The sequence below is a fragment of the Taeniopygia guttata genome, chromosome 3 (assembly GCF_048771995.1).
Source record: "Taeniopygia guttata chromosome 3, bTaeGut7.mat, whole genome shotgun sequence".
Taxonomy (NCBI): Eukaryota; Metazoa; Chordata; class Aves; order Passeriformes; family Estrildidae; genus Taeniopygia; species Taeniopygia guttata.
This window is the reverse complement of record NC_133027.1, coordinates 107,761,781-107,784,964: the sequence shown is the minus strand read 5'-3', so window position 1 is coordinate 107,784,964 and position 23,184 is coordinate 107,761,781. Positions and strand designations below refer to the sequence as shown.

The window sequence follows — 23,184 nt, the reverse complement described above, 5'->3', positions numbered from 1 at the left end:
CTTTGTGGTGACAGCTAATGGCAGGACAAAGTGGTGGAGACCTATGGCCACAGTTAAGGAAGGAAAGCAAAGCCCCCAGCAAGGGATGAGCCAGGAGAGCATCAGCCAGGTGGCACAAGATGAATTCTCAAAGGTCCAAGCACATGTGTTGGTTTTTTCTATTTAAGACTTGCACAAATAACTGTGACTGACTTTCCTACTGTACATGTTGTAAATAACTATTTCTGCTTACATTGTACTTTAGTCTAACTGAAATAACAGTGATTTTCACCACACATAGATGATTTTTCTTGTCCAGAATGGATAGTGAGAGCTCACCTTCAGAAGTGCCCAAGGCCTGCAGGGTGTTTTCTAGGGTATCCAAAGGGTACAGGAGGGTGTCTCAACTGATTTGCAGGAGATAGCCTGAGAGAGCATTGTGGGTCAGAAGAAGAAATGTATGTGGTGCCTGTCACAGTCCTGAGCAACCCAGAGAATTTGACTTATCACCAATGTCTCACACAGAGGCAAACTGCAGCAGGAGGAATTTCAGCCTCTTAGCACCTACAATATCAAGTCATGCTGAAAGCAGAAAGAATACATCAATAGTTGATTTTGAAAATGAAATTTGATCTGCCCACAACCAGTTTAGCACTTCCTTTTCTGATGACAAAGAACAGGGTCAATATTTGCTATTCTCAGGCTCTTATGTGGTTATTACAAATACATATTTGCATGAAGCTCAGCACTACCAAGGCTTTTTGACCATAAGCTAAAAGAGCAAAAATTAACTCAGCAGTCTTGAAAATGAGAGGGAAGCCTCTCCTCAAACTACTAATCCTTGTAGACAATGTTTCAAGGTACTTGCCTCACTTAAGTACTCTGTAAATATGACTTCCAAGAAAAAAATTGCTGTATATTGGCTCTAGACTAGCCTGAGCCATCCTATAGCTCAGCTGTTGAAACCAACTTCTGAAATGATCCCTGTGAATACAATTTTGTCAAGCAGAGTTGGTGCTGCAAGCCAGGATCAGCTGAAGAAATGTGGATTACATCTGCCTCATTGAATCCTGTTATTATCATTACTACTTCACAGCTCATATTTTCTTCCCAGTGCGAGGTTCTCCAAGCACAGGAATTCACTGAGCTCCTGGTAACTTGCCACACTCACTAACAAAGCTGGCATTTATCATGACTTGTCAGGGCAACATTGCAGCTGCTGTATTCCTGATCCCTGCTCCTGCATGAAAAGCCCTGGGCCCTGCAGGCAGGCATGGTGAATCCACACATTTATTATTGCACAGTGCCACTCTGCTTATGTCCCACCAGCCCAGAGCCTGCCCTTTGTCTCCTTTCTCTTGCCCCCAGCTTTGGCAAGATGCACCTGCTTAAAACAACTCTCTCCACCTCAAAGGCTGATGGTCTGCTCTCCCCTCCTTCTGCCCATTTTCCACCAGCACAGCTCTGTTTCCCTGCCTGGGATTTTCAACACACTTCCATACCTTGAAGTGGCAAATATCAATGCTGTGACTGGACCCACTGCTGATGGTCAGGGCTGGCACCAAAGGCAATTGTAATACTGTAAAAAAAATTTTGACAAGCACCAAAAAATTATGTCCTACACTAGGCATTCCCCACTAAAGCTACCAGCTTTGGTGCAGGTTTGTATGAAAAGGAAATCATGGAGGCCCCATCAGCTCTGCCTCCTGGCTCAGCTGGCAAACCCTGTGTGATGTTAGTGTATAAACAAACAGTCCAACTTCTCAATAGCTTCACCAGCAGCTTCTTCAGTTCATTTTTCCATTTATGAAACATATGTTGTCCTGGCTTGTAAGATAAGCATGTATTCTATTTGCCATCTGTTGGAGGTTGGGCAGTTTTCTTATCTCTTTCATGAACAATGTCTCCCTCCGGGGAGATATCTTCTGTTAATGGGTCATTAATAACTCACTGCATGACTGGTAAAGTTCCATCATCCCATTGTGAGATGCTCCACCCAGAGGGAGGAGCCAAGCATCCCTACCTGGATAAAATCAGCATTTTTGAGACACTGGCAGCCACTTCTCTGGATTCCCAGAGGAGCAGCTTCTTCTCTGCTGGATTCCCAGAGGAAAACCAGGCCCAACTACTACCAGACCTTCAGAGAAAACTCCACCCTTCTACAGGTCACCACTTCAGCAGCATTTCCTCTGCCACTCCAGGAGGAGCAGCCACCATTTAACTGGACTACTACCAACAGCCTGACTCCTCAGGGGGTCAGCTTTCTGACTCCATCACTACTTTCATTTGTACTAATTACATTTCTTTAAATTATTATTATTTTTATTTATTTTTTTCCCAGTAAAGAACTGTTATTTCCATTCCCATATCTTTGCCTAAGAGCCTTTTTAAAAATTGTGGTAATTTGGAGGGAGGGTCTTTACATTTTCCATTTCACAGGAGGCTTTTGCCTTCCTTCACAGACTCCTGTCTTTTCAAACCAAGACATATGTTTTTTCAAAGGTCATAATATTGTAGTCTCTTGGTGTTTGCAGCACATTTATCTTCACAGAGGTGACATTTGGTTTGGCTATTTCTGCCCATCATAGACTTTGCTAATTCTTTTATTTTCTCCTGGCAGGATTAATGAGCTTATGGCTCACCCATGTATTTTTGGTGTTTTTGTATTACCGTACTTTGGATGGAACTACACAGCTCCCAAAAAGTGTCATGAAAGAGATAAAAAACTCAAAACCAACTTCCTCTTTCTTTGCCTCCATAAGAGCTTCTTTAGCGAGCTCTGAAGACAACACAACTACTCCCACTAACTTACAACATGTTGAGCTTCCTCTTTTGGAGACATCCAATACTGGGAGACAAAACACACAAAACGACCATGTCCTGTTGCCCCACTTCATTCTTCTGTTCAGATGAAGAGTGAAATGTGGGGGGAGACAATAATTATTAGTATAACCAATTCTATACAAAGACTAAGATCTACTAACTATCATGAAAGGAAAACTTGACTCCAGAGAGTAATTATTCCCAAATTTTCATTTGTGTATGTTCAATAAGGAATGAAAAAAAAAGAAAAACAACCAGATGAAGGAAAGAAGGGGGTCTTATCTTTTTCCTTCATTTTACCTCTCACTGCATCATAATTGTTTAAGTTGTTTAAAGACATTCTCATCCTTTTCAACTCCTTCTTCCCCACAGCTGCACATGGGCTGTGCTATTACTGTGAAAGTGGGGAGACCAGTTCACAGAACACATGAACAGATATCTTGTTTCTTTCTCTTGGCAACTCTGGGGACTACTTCCACTTTTTCTGTTTATTTTTTCATTTTATCTCAAAAATTTTGGATACACAAAATACACAGGACAGCTCTTTTCACCTTTGTCTATCCCTGTACCAGGCAATAATTTACTATTCACTATATCTTTACCAATGTTTAAGTTTTCATCACACTTTTTCATTCAGATGGGGCGTGCTAAAGCTCACATATCCTCATGGGCCAGGGTTAGAAGGTCCCACCACCTACCCCATCAGCCAGAGGAAGAATATACCCCAGTGTGAGCTCTCCTGTAGCCAGCTCTGCAATCTCCCCTGCATACAGCTCCTCTGGGCTATGCAAACTTTACAAAACTTCTCAGTGGGAGATTGTGGATGTCCAAAAGTACACCAAAAAGACAACCAATGGGATTTTCAAATATTCTCAACAGGCTTATTTCCAACATCAGATTCCTTCAGAAAACTGCACTTTTGTTACCTGCACTACTTGGCTTTTTGAAAAGCTTTGAACTCTGAAGCATAAGCTCTTTGTAAAACCTGCTGCAATGTTTCCCTTTTCCGCCAGCCCTAAGACTGGGTCTCACAGGCTCTGAAAGAAGGAATGACATTTCCAGCCCCTTTCCTTGCCACACAACGCACCCTGTGCTTTCAATGTGCTTTTCAATTTGTTGGGTCTAAACCACTCTCCTTACATTCTTACAGCTTACCCAAACCATGTATGGTTTTGGGTAGCATCCCACAGCGTAGTAAGCACCTTATCCCTGGGCTGGCTGTATGTGGAACAATTGCTACATGAATAAACTTGGTGTGTGGTGTGGTTTGTGTTAGCATGGGCAGGGCAAAGGCAAACCTTTGCATACAAGTAGCACATTAACCCAAGAAAGAGCTGAGGTCCTACAGGACTTTTTTTCCATGGTTCCAGACAAACTTGAGAAAGCATTGCCTTCTGCTCAGGTGAGATTAAATATTGTCACTTGCTGCAAAGGCCAGGGGTGTTTCCCAGCAGCTCTGCCTGCTTTAGGGCACCTGGCAGCACCCAGCTGGAAACAACAGCATGATCCAGTGCCTTGCATGTGCAGCTCCTGCTCCTGCCCTTTGCCAGAGCACTTTCAGCACCTCTGTCAGCTCTTGTTTCAGAGGTGCCTTTGCCAAACAGAAATAAAGGCTCGACCCTCTCCATGCCAGGGCAGCCTCCAGGCTCCTCTTATCAATGGCTGCTGCCACTGGTGAGTCTGCAGCTCAGAGTCTGCAGCTCAGAGGCCACTCTCATAAATACTGTGAAACTATGGAAACTCATAAATACTCCGAAACTATGGAAACTCTCATAAATACTGTGGAAAACAGGCTGGTTCTATGCTGGTAGGCATTAACAGCATACCTGTGGGACAGAGCAGAGGGAGAGGCCTTGCAGTCTGGCTGGATTTACACACAATGCAGCTTGATGCTGTAGAGAGCTCTTGCAGCAGACATTCCACTCCAGGGTAAATCCATCTGCATGCATCCCAACTGGAGCCTAAGGTGTCCAGAACAACAGGTTGTTTTTCATTTTTCAGCAAGAGGACCAAAGTGTAATCAAAGTATATCTCCATCCCACTGAGCAAGTCTACCTCAAAATATATCCTCTTCCATGTAGAAAAAACACTTATTCTGAGGACTGAAAGTTGCTTTTAGAATTTTAACCTTCACAGACTGCTGTGTTTTTAGGTTTCTCTTTTCACTATTAACTTTCTTTTAGTCTTTGGCCTATTTTTTAGTATCTGTTGGAGAAACTGCATGAAATAAGGTTGCTGATTAGATTCACCCAGTAATCTATACCCAGGCTGCCTGTGATATGTAAAAAACACTACCAGCATTAGTAGGATCATACATTCTTGGGGGGTTTACCCACACTGTGAACACAAGCAACATGGTGGTGGGTCACACAGTCTCAAGCTGAGGAACTTTAGGAGGGACTACATCCATTCTGACATATTTGTGAGACCTTTAATTTAGAAGCTTTCAGTTAACTTCAGATACATATTGTATATGTCAGAAAAGAACAATCCATCCCTGCCTTATAACCTGTGACTTGAAAAGATGGAGTTGTAACAGACTCCTCTGCTGGAAAGGCAAGAGGCTAAATTGGACCTGGTGGGTGGAATTCAACACAATACTCTCTGACAGTCCTTTTGTAACACCAAAGCTGGAAAGCAATATTCTTGGCTCTCTGATGTTCAGCTTTCTCTGTCTGAAGAAAGGGTTTAATAGTACTTACCTAGCCCATAGACATGTTGAGACAATTTGCCTACCACATTTTGAAGTCTTCATTTGAGAGATGCTCTACAAAAGCAGGCTATTATTAAAAGCACAGTCCTTTTGGAAAAGCAGTCAAAAATAATTAGTTGCCTATTTAAGTGTATTCCTGTAGTCCTTTTTCTTTTCATTGATGGTCTTCACTAAATATTTCTTGCATATTTCAAGAATTATATGACTGAAAACTAAGTAGTATCTGCCTGAGAAATCACCTTTCGAACAACATCAAAAAACTGGGTAGTTAAAACAGAAGGAGGTCGTTGCCATCTCTTGGAATTTTCCTTTTTTATCAGGTATAAGCCTTGGAGACAACAGAACAGAGCACCATAAATCACAGAAATCTGCACAGCATTGTCTCCCTTGGTGCTTACTGCACAGAACATGTATTTTGCTGGGTTTAGTCATCGCCTTCATGTGAGCAATGATCCATCTTGTTACAAAGAATCTCTATTGGTGGCAAATTAATACAAGTAGATTCATTAAATATGTTTTCCTTTGAATGTGTGACTGCGTTTCACCCTCCTCAGAATACAAGTGCATCACTGCTGTGTGAACCAATAGGGTTCTTCTAATTTTACAGGCACAGACAGAAAACAAAAATTGCCACCAGTTTGTTTTTTTTACCACAAGTTAAAAATATCTCAAAACAAACTTCTTTGTCACACAGCAATTGATTTTTTATCTTAGGAAAAGCATGAAGTAGGAGTATGTTCATAGAAGAGAAAGAAAGTATTCTGTACATTCCCTAGCAGTAGAGAACTTTAGTTGTCTGAAGATATAAATATATATATATATATATAATATATATGAACCTCTCACAGCATCTGCCTCTTCCCTGTATTACCCCACCAGCTCCCACCTGATGCTTTTCCAAACCAACAACTGCTTCTCAGCTGCCATCTCCTCTTTGGTGTCATTTCACCTCATTTTCCCTGGACACACACATGATCTCAAGTAAAGAGATCTTAACTGGATGGAAGAGCACTATGAACTTCTCTCCTCCAAAGGAAAACTAGAAATTGTAACTGTTCTATTTTTCTCTGCCCCCAAATTGATATTGAAAACATCTTTCAAATGACCAAAAGCAGCTCCTTCCAAACAATTTTAAGTTACTCTGGGCCTGACATAGATTTTACTTTTTCAAGTAGAAGGACAAACCATGACAATGAGCTGATAACTCGATGTCAAGAATAGCTTTGAATTTCCTGGGTGAAGTCTTCTAGCTTCTGTCAGAAATTCACTACTTACAATAAAAAAACCCCAAAAAACCCCAAACAACTCCTCTCCAAAAAATAAATCAAAAGAACCGCAAACAAGCCCCAAACCTGGGATTCTCCTAAGAATCAGGAGAGTGGATTGTGTGAGCTTGTACTTAGAAAGATTTACAAATGCATTTTACTTAGAGACAAGAGCATTTCCATCAGAGCTCTTCTGGCCTGTTAACTGAATAAATTCTTTCAGTTAGATTTCTTCCTTTTACTAAACATGTTAGGAATCCACTGGAAAAGATCAGTCCCAGCTTTAGTCAATATGTGCATTTGCTGCTTATGTTGTATGCCATTAATATTTTGAAATTATTAGATCCCAGATATTTTTATGAACAAAAGACAAATGTCATCTCCCCATGAACATCAACATGAGGCATCAAGCTTTTTAAATGCTTTTATTTCCTCTATCCTCTGTTTCTTAGACTATCTTAACACTGACTCTGTTGATGCTTTTAAAATTACTAGGGAAAATAATTTCTTGGCTGCCACTTTGCCAAGTTTCACTGTGAAATATTTTTTTTATATCTCCATTGCTCCATTATGAAACTCTGAGAGCTGGGGCCAAGGAGCAAACCGAAACTGGGAGAGATATTGAGCTGTACTCACTATCCAGCAAAGCAGTTCACTGTAGCTATAGTTAATCTGGTCCCACTATTTGGGGTCCAGACAAATGTATTAGCTGAAAGATCAGAAAAAAACAATAAGGAAGCTTTCCTGGGAGACCAGAGCATCCAGGTGATTCTGACTGCTTTGCAGCTGCCTGCAAGCTGAGCTGAGGATTCTGAAGAGCAGCAACTGCAATTTTGTGATAGTGCTCTATGGCACAACCATTTTCTTTCATGTGAAATTCAATCTGATGCAAGATGCTGAAGAGTCAACAAATACCATACTGAGTGTTAAGTCCCACATGTTTTAAGAACATCACTGTCACTTGTTTTTTTTAGGAAGGCTCATACACATTAGGAAAAACCTGTTTCACTGTGAAAAACATCTAAGCCACTGTTTGTCTAAACCCTAGTCTTTTTACCTTTAAACTCCCAAAACAGTTAGCTGTCTTTGAATGTGACTGACATGTTACAGTGAGATGCACAAGCTATTAGGAAAAATTTACTGTTTCTTTCTATATCCCATTCATTATTTCAAGCTGTTGAACTTGGACCGGCTTGGTGGATTGAACAGATTTTCCAACAGGTAATTGACTTCAAGAGAAAGCCTGGAATAATTCTAGCTGGCTGTTACTCTGGGAATGAGTCTCCCTCCATTAATTAATCACTCTGAGGAGAATTTTTCTTTCTGAATAAACTCAGTTTTTTTACAACATATGACATTTAGCTGTATAAATAAACTCTAGAACTGTGATTTAAAATGTGTGCTAACTGTAGGCACGACATGCCATGGATAGCAGAGCCTCCTCTGCATTTTCTGGAGTGACTTTATCTTCTGATTACAAAGAAGTGGGGGCAGGGAAATGAACTGACTTGTGATTTCACCCACTTATAACCAGGATTTCTTTAATTGCATGATTGTTGCATTTAAAGATACGCTCAAGGAGACATCAGCTGTTCGGCTGGAGAGTACTAAAATGTACTGAAAGACAAAAAAATACATACCCAAAAGGGACAAAGCCTTTTCAACCAAATAGAAAAAAGGACACAACAAATTAGTTTTTCTAACAGAGAGATGCTCAACTGTATCAGTCCAGTGAAAGTCATTCAGACCTTTTTTAATTTTAAAAACTGTTTTTCACAGTATGAGGCTTGGACAGATATTCCAAATCTGGTTTTAAGATCTGAAGATATTACTACCCACATTGCTAACAAGAGGTTACAATATCCTAGCTAATTTTATCTCAAGTGGATTGCTATTTCTCATCAGCAGGACTGGGTAGAAGTTTGTCTCTAATGGAGAAGCCGATTTTTAAAAAATCATCCCTCTGGTAAAACAAACACCGAGTATCTGGTAGCTGTTTCTGTCTGCAAGTCTAAAAAAAAGCCAAAGAAAACTTTTCACACAATCAGCTATAAAAAGATACAACTCATTCCTGTATCTGACTAATGGAATGGGATTAGTTCTAGTTCTCATTGCCCACAAAGTGTTGTGGTGGTGAAACGTTTACACTATTCCTGAAATGGAGCACATTGATGGATGGCAGATCCATTGTTGGCTGGGCCACGATGGGGTATGAGCCTCTGCTGAAGGGATGTCTGCAGATGAACTTTCTTGAGGCATTCAGTACTAGCCACAGTCACCTACAGGGCATTACCCTGACCCATTAATGCCATTTTTGTCCTGCCAGTGCTGCTCCACATCAGTTATTCAGAAACAATTGTAAGTGAATACTGGCTTCAGACTCACTCTAGACATTGGCTATTGCCTTTTATCCCTTTCTATCTCTGCTGTTGAGTAATCTTCTTAGAAAGGAACCTAAATAGTTCCCCACACCTATCCAGGCTGAACTGGACTCAAGGCAGCTCTAGTTCAAAAACCAATTCCTGCCACTTCTACCAAAGACAAAACCACCCTCTGTCACAGTACCTCATTAGAAGTCACAAAAGTCCTTTCTGTGCCTGGTACACCAGCCCACAGCAGACAGTAGGTGCATCTGCTTGGCCAAGTACCCAGACCCTTTGTGGACTGGCAGACAGGGAAAGCACCTGACCCCTTGGCTACAAGTGGGCAGGACACCATTAAAAATAGAAAGTCTCTGCCTCCTTGGGTATTATCACGATGCTCCAGAGTGTACAATTAGAACAAACGTTAACATCATCATTGGTTTTCAGGGCTCCCATTTTAAAGGAACATTTTTCTAGTAACACCTCTTCAACATCTCTCCTCCATTCAGCTAGGAGGTATTAAACTGGGCCCACGCCAGGAACAACAGCAGAGCTGTCCCACCTGGCAGCCCCAGAGTCTGCTCCATCCCTTGCCACAAGCCTATTGAGCAGCACATCTAGGAAGAAAGCTGCAGCTGCAGCCCTGGCTTCACTTCATTCAGAAGGCATGCACTCCCCATTCCAAAACAGCCACAGCTTTATTGAAGCCCTAACTAAAAAAACTAGGGAAAAAAGAGAATGAACCCCAAATTCATTAAATTCATTTAAACTTTTTCCAGTCGCTGGGGAAGCTCCAGTCTGCATGATGACTACAAAAGCAAAGCATTTAACAGCCTTGCCATGCAATTTGAATGTGTCTGTACAAGACAAAAATTCAAACCTTTCCTACTCAAGCTATCAATCAAAGTGAAGCTAAAATTACAGTTTAACAAGCAGGTATACATGTTTTAGTTAGCAAATGAGGCAAGCAGGGCACATTATTTTTAGTTGCAGTGATGAGGAAAAGAGTGAAAAATAGAAGGAGGAAGGAAGGAAAAATTGTGTCTCTCCATTTGGCTCAGGCTTCTGAAGTTTTAGTTAGCATTAGCAGCATTTGGATACGAAATGGCATTCAAGAAGTCTCTTAGACTGAACTATTGCTGTGTGTGTAATTATATTGTAATTTTTTTTTTTTATGAGCTAGAAAAGAATTATTGAACTTGCCCCAAACTTGCCAATAAATTGTGAACTGTTTTATTAGGTGACCCCACGGGGCCAGGCTGACCATGAACCACTGCTTTTTCTAGCAGATGCTCACCAAAATCCAATGTGCATCAACATGAATTTTCTCCTTGATTCCAAATGTTATTCAGCTGAAACCACAGAAAACTTTCATATTGCTAATGACAAATTCTGGATCAGCAATGAGCTGATTTTCTCTCAAATTATGGAAACAATTTGCCCAAACACAGCCATAATTCATCTTCCCTAATACCATACAAAAATATGCCAGTTGCAGGATCACTAATCAGACTCTTGGGCTGGTCCCTTGGACCTGAAGTTAGCCAAGATTTGATTCTCTGCACTGGATCAGCAAAACAGCTTCCCATAACACTGGATGGTGGAAGAAGGTATCCAATTTATCCTGCAGGTACAAATTGCTGACCATATCAACAAAAGTCACAAATACATTCTTACCTACCAAGGAGCTCCAGTTCCAGCAGGGTTATGGTTGTTGTTCTATGTTTTTTCTAAATGCTCTTTGGTAAAAGTATTCACCCTTCCAGCTTTAACTCTGCCCTCCACAAATATACACCACCATGAACACAGTCACAACAATGTTAGGAAAAAATAAGTTCCTCTCAGAACTTCTTGAAATGTAGAAGACCATGACTATGGTTGCTAGAACTCTCTCTTGACCTCATCTTTCAGAACATTTTGCTCCAAAATCACAATCCTTTACTCTGGCTAAGGCATATCCATCCATATGCCTGGATAAGGCATAGCCAGCACTGAATTCAGGTCAAAGAAGCCGGACATTTTTGCTAGAATTTCATTTAAACAGAACTGTTCTGGTAAACTGCTTATCTGGAAAAGTTGTGGCAGAATCCTTTTTGCCAAAGACAAGAGGTCACCATGAAATGTAAGCTGCTCTTCATAGTAAAAGAACTTTCTTTTTGCTAATGTTCAGAGGGAAAGACTCAGGGATGCCACTCAGTCCATTTTCAGAATAATCAGCCAAAGACAATTAGAAGGAAAGGCTAGGCTGTCTCATGATACCAGAATTTTCTGAATGCTATTCCCATTGGTTTGATGAATGAGGAAGGCGGAGGAAATCTCTTCCTTTTCATAATTCTTTCCCCATGAGGAATAATTTCCCGAAGGAATTATTTAATCATAAATTACAGCTAGTAACTCACTGAAGAGGGAAAAGAAACAAATCAGTAATGAGGAATCATCTTTTTGGTCCCATCTGGGAACTGAAAGAAGCAGCTTTTTTCTATTACTATTTAACCCATCCTGGGGTGTGACTCATTAGTGTTTTCATGGCTCACCAGGATGTTTTGGTCAGTCTTTTAAGAACAGTCTGATCTGTTTTTCTGTTGTTTTTAGGGACCACATTGCATTTTCTTGCAGCTTCTAGCACTCTCCTAAATGCTGGAGGTGCTAGAGTTCAAGACTGCACTTAGGGGATAAAAAGGTCACTGAGCCAAAAGGAACAGCTATAGTGAGCTTTTGTTCCCACCAGAAAACACCTCAAAATTTTCATTAAATCAGAAGTTTGAATTTCTGAGCAGCTGCCAGTTCATGGGTGTGAGTGGATTCAGCAGGGCAGGAGTGTTGTGCTGGAGAGGGTCTTGAGAGCTTGTTGTGCTGTGCCCCTGGGTACAGAAAAAAGGCCACAAGTGAAGTTTGTGGAAAAGAAACATGGGCAGCTGGATGGCTGGTCTGACAAGAGACTGAAGTGCAATGTCTGCAGAAGGGTCTGGCGTGGCATAAGGCCACTGTGTTTACTAACTTTGAAGGGCTTTTGATTTTTAACTCAGGGGGTTAGACAATTCTGTCACAACTGGCATACGTCCTGGAAAAAAACAAACTTGTCCAACCAGTGCTAATACAAACAGCCTAAGCAATTCAGCAAGCAAGCAGCATGGGCGAAACAGGAAAGTTTGAGAATGAAGTCAGAGGTAGGAGAATGGAATGGAAAAGCAACAGCTGAGAGCCAAGGAAACTACCTGAAATAAAGTCAAAAGGCTCCATAAAGCAACTGTTCTCCCCCAAGCTATCCAAACATCATATTCAAAGTGCTTCATTATCTTCTGAAACCTGGTGAGTTCACAGCCTGGTTAACAATATGACAGTGTATCTCACAATTTAATGGCCCTTTTGTCTTGTGTTGTCTTCCTCCATAGGACAACAAAACAAGTATAAGCAGCATCTGGGCATGGAGAACAACAAAGAGGGGACAGTGAAATGGAAAGTTTCAATAGATTGGAGAGAAGCAAGAATGTGATGGTCAGAAAAAAGGAAATGTGTGGTGTGGAAGAAAAAACGATGACAGAAGGAGTGCAGACTGTTGGACACATCAAGGATATCCTGAGACACGTCCTTGCAGGTGCAAAATTCACAGGTGTTGGTTGAGGGCCTGACAGCCAAGAGCTGAGTTGGTAAACTTGCATTTGGAGAGGGATCAAGCCAGGACACCGCAGTAGCAGAGAGGAGCACTCCCCCAAGCTGGTCTGTGCTGTCTCAAAGACCAAAGCAGAGGCTGCCCTGGGATTTCATGACTGATTTGAGTCCTCACGGTTACAGGGATATTCTGTTTCTAAGCTGCTCCACATGAAAATCTTAACAGCAATTGTTGCGTGCATCTTGTCTACCACATTTATCAGCCTGGAAAATTAAGAGATGAGGAAAACAAGCAATGCCATGCTATGTTTCACTGCGTCTTCCCCCTTAACATGGAGTGTCACCAGTGCTAACCACAATGCATACAGGAAAGAAAATTTGGGCAGCTGCAACCAGACTGATTTGCACCCAGTTAAAGTACTACATTGGATACCACAAAAGCAGTTGACTAGGACTCATCACAGTTGGAAATAGATCTGTCCTTCAGGAAGCAAAGCTACCACAAAAGAGTGGGGGCTTTGTTGCCTCTCTATCTATGGAGGACTTTTACTGTTGGATGTTTTCAGGCACTCCAGAATAACCAATTTCTTTCATATGGTGAAGCCTGGTACTTCCTGCTTCCTGCTCCCATGTTATTTTTTTTGTCAGACTGTAACCACTTCGTTTGAATTAACCCTGATGGCCTTGCCTAAATAGTTTTTAATTTTTTTTTTTTTTTCAGCAGAATGGTTGGACTGTTTCCAAAGCAGAAGCTGTTTGTGTTTTTATGCTTACAAGATCCTGAACAAGCAACTCCAAACCCCATGCTCTGGAGAAATGACCTGGTATTTGTTTGAACAGCCTTCACATTTGAAGAGTAAAAACTCATGTGAAAAGTTACCCTCATTATGGGCAACTTGGGGTGTGGGAAAAAGAAATTGCAAAAGCAAAATTCTCCTTTAACAGTTCACACAAGCTCCATAGAAGTTTCTAGCACAATTTCATGTCCCCAAAACTCGCCCATGTTTGGCATATTCCTGCTTTTACTGATTTTCTGGTGAGAAAACACAAAGGAACCTGGGGGGAGGTGGATGGGGAGTGGTTTGTGTCCAGCTGACAGGTAGGTAGGAAAGAAGAAGAGATTTTGCTTACCAGAAGATAACACTGTGATACACGCTCACACACAGTGCAGAAGTGGACCAGACGTGTATAAAATGCCTTTTACAAACACCCATAAAGCCAGTTCTGTATTTACAATATTAAGTATTACCAGTGTTTAATTCTCCTTGGTTCCATGATTATTTCCAGCAACACAGGAGTTAAACAGGCAGCAACTGAGCTGAAAACAGGGACCACTTGTTTGGATGCAAGACAATAAGCTACAGAAGGAGATGTGGCTACACAGAGAGCTCCTGTGATCTGGACTTGGAGAGAGTGTCAGGGAGAAAACAAAAGAAAAAATAATGAATTGTAGCACTTGGGCTTTTCAGACTTGGTAGGATCACTAACTGACGAGATTAACTTGAAGACAAAGTCCAGGCAATGACAGTATAGGTAAAGAAATGAGCTCAGGGGAACATCTAGCCAGGAAAAGGAGGAAGGAATTTGCTTTGGAGAAGACCCTGCTGGCCACGAAGCATGGACCTGCTGTGGTGCACACTTTCAGACAGCTACTGCTGGGAATCTGCTGGGAAGCTGCAGGCTCCTCTGCCAGCCACTGGAACAAGAAGGTTTCACATACTGCTTTTAGGGTAAGCAAAAGGTCCTGAACAAGGAGCCTGAAGAGCCTTTGACCTGCTGTAGAGATAAATGACCTATTGGCCTGCTATCCTGGGAACGTCTATCCTGAGTGCATAACTCCGTGTCAAGGGAATTAGGTTAATTCTGGATTAACTCCTACCTATTTTTTTCACCCACAGCTGCTGCAGAAGGAAAATTCTGACCTCAGCTGATGGAGTGGAGAGCATCACCAGTGGGCTCCTGGAGAGTGCTGGTGTCTCTTCCCACCCAAGACATCTCTTTCTCCTCCTTTTTCCCTGACCCAGTGGTGACCTATCTCTTGGATAAACAGTACTTCAGTGGAGTGTGGTTATTAGGTTTGCACAACACATTGTCTAGAGAGGCATGTGCAAGTCAGAAGAAGAGAAGAACAGTATTGATAGGCTGATAATGTCCAGAAAAACAGGAAGGAAGGATAGATCAATCTGTAAAAATACAGTATGTTTGGAGGTGAACTCAGTAAAAATTTCTATTTTTGGATTACTTTATCATCTTCTGTGGTTTCACAGATAAAAGTCTGCTTTTTTGCAGAAACATCCACAACAAATATTTTGATTCAATGACCATTTGTCCATGACTATTGAAAGAGGGTGGAGTGATGGAGAACAATCTCGTAGGAACTATGGATTTATGTGGAACATAATCAGTAGAACTGCATAATAACTGATTGGCTGGCTCAATAACTGGCCAGGAAAAATAGAAAGGGGGAGGGGGGAATCTATTTCAGATTGGCCTAAAGTTATTTTCAGTTATTCCCACCAAAATGGAAGGAAAAAAATATCTGAAAAACTTGAGAATTTCAGTCCAGAATAGAACACTGGAGCTGACTTCCAAATTGCAGCTGCTGAGCAGAGCTGCAGCATTGCCAATTCTTTGACTTCTTGCCTAATGGTAACAATATCAAAACCCATTGCTAATACAAGTGATATTTTAAACATTTGATCAGCAATTAAGCTTTGACTTCTCCAGAACTGACAAGTAATTAATGGTCTGTCCCAATAAACTTGGTGTCATTGAAAACATTCTAGGCTAACTGTACCAACAATGTTACCAGCATAGTTTCTGCCATGCCAAGAGTGATATAAAAAAGAAACCCATACATAATTTGGAACAAGAAACATATGTAAGTGATTTAGAGACACAATTGTTTGGGGGAGGTTTGTTTTGTTTTGTGATGTCTTTAATTACGAATCCACAGGAGATCAATGCAAGTATCAAAATCATCATAATGAAATATTTAACCTCCTAGCTGGTTCAAGCAACAGTCATGACAACAAGATGCTGCCACATCCAATCCCTGTGAAGAAACCAAATGTAAACAGACACTACATTGCTTGTCAGGCTGCAGCCTTCTCCTCTGAAACCAAATACCCATAGAGACAAGGCAGAATTAACTGGCTGTTATGATAATTTATATAAAATAACTGAATATTAAAATGAGAGATGATTGTGCTTTACTATTTGAAGTCACTTGTCCTTCTACTGAGCTTTTCACTTGAAGATCAAAACCTTATTAAAAGCATTAGTAAATGAGGTCTCAGAGCACTCCGACATGAAAGAAATCTTAAAATCTTTCACTTCTCAAATCAGGAAGCTCAAAGAAAACAGACTAGCTCTAAAATTAATTTATTTCAACTTATGTGGCATATGGGCTTCTAAGGGCTCCAACAAAAGATCAGTACATTGCGTGGTTTTGAATTATTTTGACCCAATTCAACTTTCCAAGGTTTTAAAAATGACAACACAATGTGCAGTTTAGAGCTGGAAAATGAAAGTATCTGCCATTAACATAGACTCATTCTTCCTGGAGTTTTACTTGTCCCCCGCAAAGCCCTGTCAAGGGCTGAGCCTGGGACATGGGAATGCTGATATCCTGCATATTCCCTCCCTTATTTCTTCATCCACTCCTGTTCACCTGCCTTGTACTGTAAACAATTGACCAAACTGGTCTAGAAAAATGAGACTGGAGGACTGGAAATGGCCATGCAACAAAATGACAGTTTGCTTTTGTACCTGCTACTATAAGATCAGAAATGCAAGTAGAGTCTTTAGGAAGTAAGTACTTTTAGTAATGTGAATTACTGAATAAAGCTGCATTTATACAAAATAACACTTCTTATCACTTCTTACTACAAAATATTTTCAATATTAATTCTGAAGTATGACCTGCCTTTTAAAGGATGCTGTGCACCACATGAGCAGCTGATGGCACACATGCACACACACCTCTTTGTACCCATATATGTCTTGAAGCACACTCATGCTTTCATGGAAAGGAATGGTGGTGGGACAGGAGCAATCTGATGACAGTGTGTGAATCAACACCACAGCAATTGTGACAGCTTCACACCTGCACACAGACAGCAGTCCAGTGGTACCACATCACCTGTCAGCCTGCAGTCACAGCTTGGCTCTCACAAGGGAATACAGAGGAAAAATTGTGGTTGTACACATGCACCAAGAGGCATTTTTGCTTTGGCAACAAAGCCTGGGTTTAGTGCTCCTCATTATGTCAAGCCTGTGGGGCAACACTGCAGAGGAGCTGTGAGCCCAGGCTCAGCTCTAAGAGCCTAAGTCTTACTCATAAAGCCCAGACAAAATTAGAAACAGCAATTAAATAGAACAACTTTTACACTCACAGGACATAAATCATTTCAAAGACAAAGGCCCAGGATATTCTGCTTGAAAGCATCTCTGAGACTGCTTGGCAAAAGTGTGCTCTTGCTCTCTTCTGAGCAGGGAGCACATTCCTGGAGGCTTTGGCAAGTTCACTGTCCCTGTACACTGCTACCACCACTGGTATTTACAGCACACACAGGCTCCCAGGGCAGATCACCCCCTGCCCAGTACCAAGGAGGATAGGACAGCCTTTCTCAGCCAGGATGCACACAGCACTGGCTTGGTCCTGCCTAGTGCTGCTCTTGACCATCACTAACTTCAGAGAAGACTGGAGGCACGCTGTTGGGCCACTTCAGTCTGAACATGCAGGTCTTTAGAAGCCTCTGTCCATGTACTAAGCCTCTCCTCATTGTAGGACCTACACCTTTAGGAGCCTCTTGTTCTGTGGGGCAGCACCTGGATGTCTTCTCCTGTCTTTACCTTCTCTCTACCTTTGGCTTTCCCCATTTCTTCAGTAAAACCCAGTGCTAATCTTCTTTTGTTCCAATGTGACCAAGAGCTGGCTCTTCTCTTACCTTGGTTGTTGTGCAGCAGATGCTTCATGAGGAAAAGCAGAGAAGTGAGTGGAGTGCTGCAGGTGGGTGTTAAAAGGGCAATAGGTACTCTGCTGGCCTTCCTTCCAATGCAATGTCTTCCTCAGTCTGTCATTACTCGGATTTCAATACCAGATGCTTCCCTCAGCCCCTCTCTTTCCCTCTGCAGTGAAGGTGGAGATCTCCTGTAGCAACAGGAGGGCTCTGCCCGGGGGTCCTGGGGAGGCAAAAGCAAACAAGAGACAGAAAATAACAAAAGGATATTCAGAAATCTGTTAAATGCCAAAGAAACAAAAAACAAATGCATTGCCATTGCCTGAAGCCCACAAGACAGGGCTTTCAGTAACCAGAAGCACTGGGAATGTTCACAGGTTGCTTTTTACAAAAAAAGTTTTGTGAACATTGATACTTACCTCTATTTTGATATTTTCAGGTCCTTATGTCTGAGCTAATTCAGTGTAGAAGTATACTGCTAATACTCAGTACCAAATCAGCGCTCAAACATCTTCAGTTAAACTGTTTTCAATTATTATTTTTTAAAAGGGGTGGAGAGTACAATTTTTTTAATTTCCAGAATCCACTTATGTTCAGAGCAAAAACGTCAATAAAGGATAACGTTAAAGATCTTTCTCGTCCAACAGTCTCATCTAGAGTGAAAAATATCTTTCTCATGCACATCTCCATGTCTGTTCTCCACCTGGCATTACACAAGATTTGAAAACTCTGTCCAAGTTCATTGTGTGTGTTGTATGACAGGTGTTTGCAGGGAAAGCCAAAATGACCTCATATGTGCCAGTCCTTCCAATAAGCACTTACACCACGTCAGCTTCAGGTGATGTTGAGTTTTATATTCTGCCAAGGCACAGATGGACAGAGCACACCTGCAGTCTTTAATGGATATGCTTCTTGAATATCTTAGGACAGCTTTGGTTCACTTGTGTCTGGTGCTTATGTCTAGGATAACCTCAGGATCCTCAGCAAATGCCTATCAAACCATCTCTTCAGGTAGCAGTTGATGAGTGCCAATTACATTAGATTGTGTGATATTATATCGCAAAGATTTACAAATTAACTCCAGGCTTGTGTTATACTATATTGCAGTAGTCCTTAAAGTCATACCACATGACCTACCTGAAGTTGCCACGGTGAAATTTGAATTGAGACTCCTAATTAATTAATTTTCCACATTTTTACATTAGTGGCAAGTTTGAAAAGGTCAGGGCAAGGCACGATTTTATGAAATAACTGTTTAAAATAGTCTTTGGGTTATTGTGTTTCATTTCTGTAAGACAACTAGGCTCAAAACTAGATTTTTACCTGGTCTTCAAATCAATATTTTTATCTGATCATCTTCCATCAGTTGCCACGTGTTATGTACATACTTGCACACACTGTTTCAACACAAAATCCTCCATCACTGGGAGACCATTTCTCTTTTATTTGTGTTCCAATCCAAATCAATGTCCCAGGAAGAGATCCAACTCACATGCCCTGTGCCCCATTTCTGCTCCTGACAGAAGTTGTACAGCATTAAGTCTTCATTTGTACTAAGTGCATTTGAATGGACACTGTGTTATACAGTTCCCTGCACACCACATCACATTGATTTTGTCAGCAGTTACTTCTGAAGCCAGGCAAAGAGCTGACTGCAGCATCTAAGCTCCACTTCATAGAAACTTGATGTCCCTTTGCATTCTTGCATTTAAATAACTTCTACCTCTGGAGCAGCCTGGCACAATTTTGGGCATCCCCAGACCAAGTCTTTCAGTTCTGTAATAAAATGAGACAGCCTACTTTTCTCTTCAGGACTTGCCACCACAGTGTGCAATAGAATTATTTTCTTTGATGATTTCTTGTATGAAATTCCCATTGGTAAGATGTAAAACAACAGAAAGAGTCCAACAAAAGTATAACTGCATTCATCTTTAGCCAAATAACCTCTAGACTCATAACATGAATCAATGATCACCTGGTACAGCAAAAAGGAAGTCAATAAGTTAGGGCCATTAAGAGGATCAATAACAGCATATAGGGAAGAGAATGGTGTTAGTCATCTCTTTAATGTTGAAATGTTCTTATACTTTTCTCTAAAGCTTCTAAGAAACACCTATTTTGCTGGTACTGAAGACCATGCAGAAGCCATCTGCATTATGAAAGGCTTTACAAAGAGAAGCCTGAAATAACTCTCTTCTCATCACCTTTCATTCACCAGAAAACCATAGAACAGAAGAATTTGTGTTTCATCACATCCATCAGCTGTATATTGCTGTAGTCAGGGAAGCTTGCCCTTGCCTCTAGTCTCTCAGTGTGTTCCACTTATCCAGTGTGGGGTCATTTGAGCTCATTTCTTTCATCTCCTTTCCTTACTTGATGACACTAAAGAAAAGTGACAGGTACAGAGATAGTAAACAGCACGACTGAGCTGGACCTCCAAAGGACTCAGACATTCTGACAGTGCTCTTTTAATTTAGTCAGCTTCTTTGAAGATGCAGCCACCTGAGAATAAGCCCTTGATTTTACCATGTGTGTCCTTGGAGGTAGCACAGCCTTTGTTTCTATATAGCCCTAAGCAGGAACCCACACACAGTGATGCTGCAGGAAATTATATTTGTGACTCACAGCTTTTCCACAGCATCCACAAGACTTCACAGTGACCCCAGATGGGCATGGCACTTGGCTTGGAAAAGGGATTTTGTTTTCAGACCTGGGACAACACTCTCTGGAGAGATTTCTCCAAGTGGCTCAGAGGTCAGGTGCAATACCAAGTGGCTAATGGGGAGTCCATGTCTCATTCTGAATTATGGGTTTCTCCCATATCACAGCATGTAAGGTTCAGGGGTTGGATTTAAAATCCTTGCTACTCTTCATACTTTCAATATAGAAAGCTTTCAGAAGAGTTTTTGGACAAGTTTAAAAAAAAAAAACAATCCCATAATGGTACCAGCCACTTGAGGTAAGGAAGAAGCATCATCACTGTGGTTACACAGCTCCCTAAATTCCTGCAGATTGTGGCCAGGAGGAACTGCACAGATCCTTATTTGTCTCTAAGACTTAGCTCCTCACCTGCAATTAGAGGCCATTTATAGAAATTTCCTTTACAAAGGCAAATGTAGAGCTCAAAAGAAAAAAAATTGTCCCACTTACCTGGTGCTATTTAGAGCTTCCATAAGTCTGTTCACCCCTTACCATGGAGGTAAGCCATGGGTGAGTTTAGGATGCCTTTGGAGATTTGATGAGGTGGGAAAATGGAGAAGTGCCATTTCTCAAGTAGGTTCAAGCAAGAACTAATATTTTGTTACTGTAAATTGAGGTAGAGCAATTGATTTCAGTAGCCAACAGGCAGGGATAAAAGTTGCCACTGATGTTCTGTCCAGGACCTACCTGCCATTATCCCTGAGGCCTGCACTGAGCTGGAAACAGGGGAATGCAAGATAGGCTATGAGGGAAAAAAATATGTCACACAATTATTTGCACTATATCACACGTGCTTGTGCTGACTTCAGGGTCACTTAATGAAGCCTTGGCTGGTTAAACTCTGACTGCAGCAATAGCTCTCCCTCAGTATGAGGCGCAGGGCAGAGTCATTCCAGCATGGACTCTTGCATATCTGTAAAATGGTTCTAAGTTGAACAGGCCCCCAGCAACATTAAAAAAGCACATGATAATTAAAATGCATATGATGCTCTACAGCCCTCCACTTTACAGTCCTACCCTGCCCATCCTTCCAGCCATAAGCTTAGTTCCCAGCTCTTGCTTATGAGTCTCAGACCTCTATTTTTCAGCATACTGCTCATATTAATTTTACAAGATCTCTGCATAGGTCTGAAAGCTGGCCTATGTCGAATCACAATAATAAGGCAAACAGCACATGCAGCTCAATTTTTTTTTAAGCTCAGATGTGTGTTTCTGTGCCTGTTTGCCCTCTTACCCTCTTCATTTCTTAATATGCTGCAATTAAATTAATGAGTGAGACTTCCAGATTCCCAGCTCTGCAATTTTAACTGCAGTACTTGGCTACACTGACTTCACCAGCTTGCTCTATTGTCTGGTCATGAAGGTCTGCTAATCTGCTCATGAATCCCATCTTATACTTTGCTCCTTACCACTTTCACTTATGTGATCGATAAAATCACAAATAGAAATGGAAATTAAAAAGAAAATAATAAAAAAGCGCAGCTGTTTTGAGACCTTTGAAGTAGCCGAAATGTATCCTACAAGCAGCAAATGCTTTTTGCAGGAAAACCCAGAAACTGAACAGACATTTGGCAGTCTTCTGTCAACTAGCCAGGCACTGGTGAAACATGTACAAAGAATACCCATCTGAGCTGAATTTCATTTACTAGTAAACTTTGTTTTTACTAAGGAGGAAAAAGGGAACCTGAGAAAGGGTTAAGAATTTCCTCTTGTCTCATTACTGGTGACCTTCCATTAGTCACTGAAAATGAAACGGCTTGTAATGGGATCTTGTGGTTTCCATGGCTCTAGAAAAGCCATTTTTACGAGGTTGCTGCTTGACGACTCTGATGAGTCACACCTCATGAAAAAAAAGGCAGATTTGAGAGCAGCCAGTTCCAGCAGTCGGGGATATGAATGGTCCCCAGAGGCTGTGTCAGGGAGGAGCACTGTCAAAGGCTGGGGAACAGGTCCACCCTGGTCTCAGGGGTGAGCCCAGCAGTGCTGGGGATGCTGTCAATGCACGCTCACCCGGTGTCGGGGAGCATAAGTGGAGCTGTGTTCATAGAAATGTTCAGGAGGAACAGAGAGACAGCTTCTCAGCACACACTTGGACTTTTTGTGCAAGCAGCTATATCAGACAGCACAGCATCCATCATAAAATTACACTTTTCTCTCTCTTACTATGGTTTACTATAGTGCCCACAACAAATTATAGACACATAGAATGATTTAAGGTAGAAAAGACATCTAAGATCATCAAGTCCAACCATTAACCCAGCACTGTCAAGTCCATGTCTAAAGCATGTCCCTGAGCACAACATCTACACTGCTTTTGAATGCCCCCAGGGATGGTGACTCAACCACTTCCCTGGGCAGCTTGTTCCAATGCCTGACCCTTCACCACTTCATTGCCCAAGCCTGGACACACTCAAGCACCTCATACCAAGAAAAAGTAAAACACTCAGAAGAATATTAAAAGGGTAAAAAAACAACTCCCCCCATTTCCATCACCGCCTAAATAATTTCAGAACCATCATGCTACCGTAAAGATTTTGGATAAACTACATACAAACTATTTTGTACTGCACACATTAACTGATGTGATAATGTTCACTTGTAGGTGCTCTATGTTGAGTGTACTTACCTGTAATATCTACTAAAAAGATGGAATTTCTTTTTAGGAGGAACGTAATACAGTAACACTCCAATGACATATGTGAATGAGACCTTGAGCTATTTAATATTATGGAAAATTTTAAATACTTTTCTAGTATTTAAAAATTTCT

The 23,184-nt window shown here is 41.3% G+C and overlaps 1 long non-coding RNA gene across 1 annotated transcript; it reads right to left on the bottom strand.

Moving 5' to 3' along the window:
* Nucleotides 1-203: 203 nt before the first annotated feature.
* On the bottom strand, nt 204-21,073 carry LOC140683814 (uncharacterized). The gene is made up of 3 exons (XR_012055333.1): nt 17,705-21,073; nt 4,629-4,763; nt 204-561 (listed from the first exon to the last, which is right to left on the bottom strand). It is a non-coding gene; the product is annotated as an uncharacterized lncRNA (long non-coding RNA).
* Between the last annotated feature and the right edge of the window lie 2,111 nt (nt 21,074-23,184).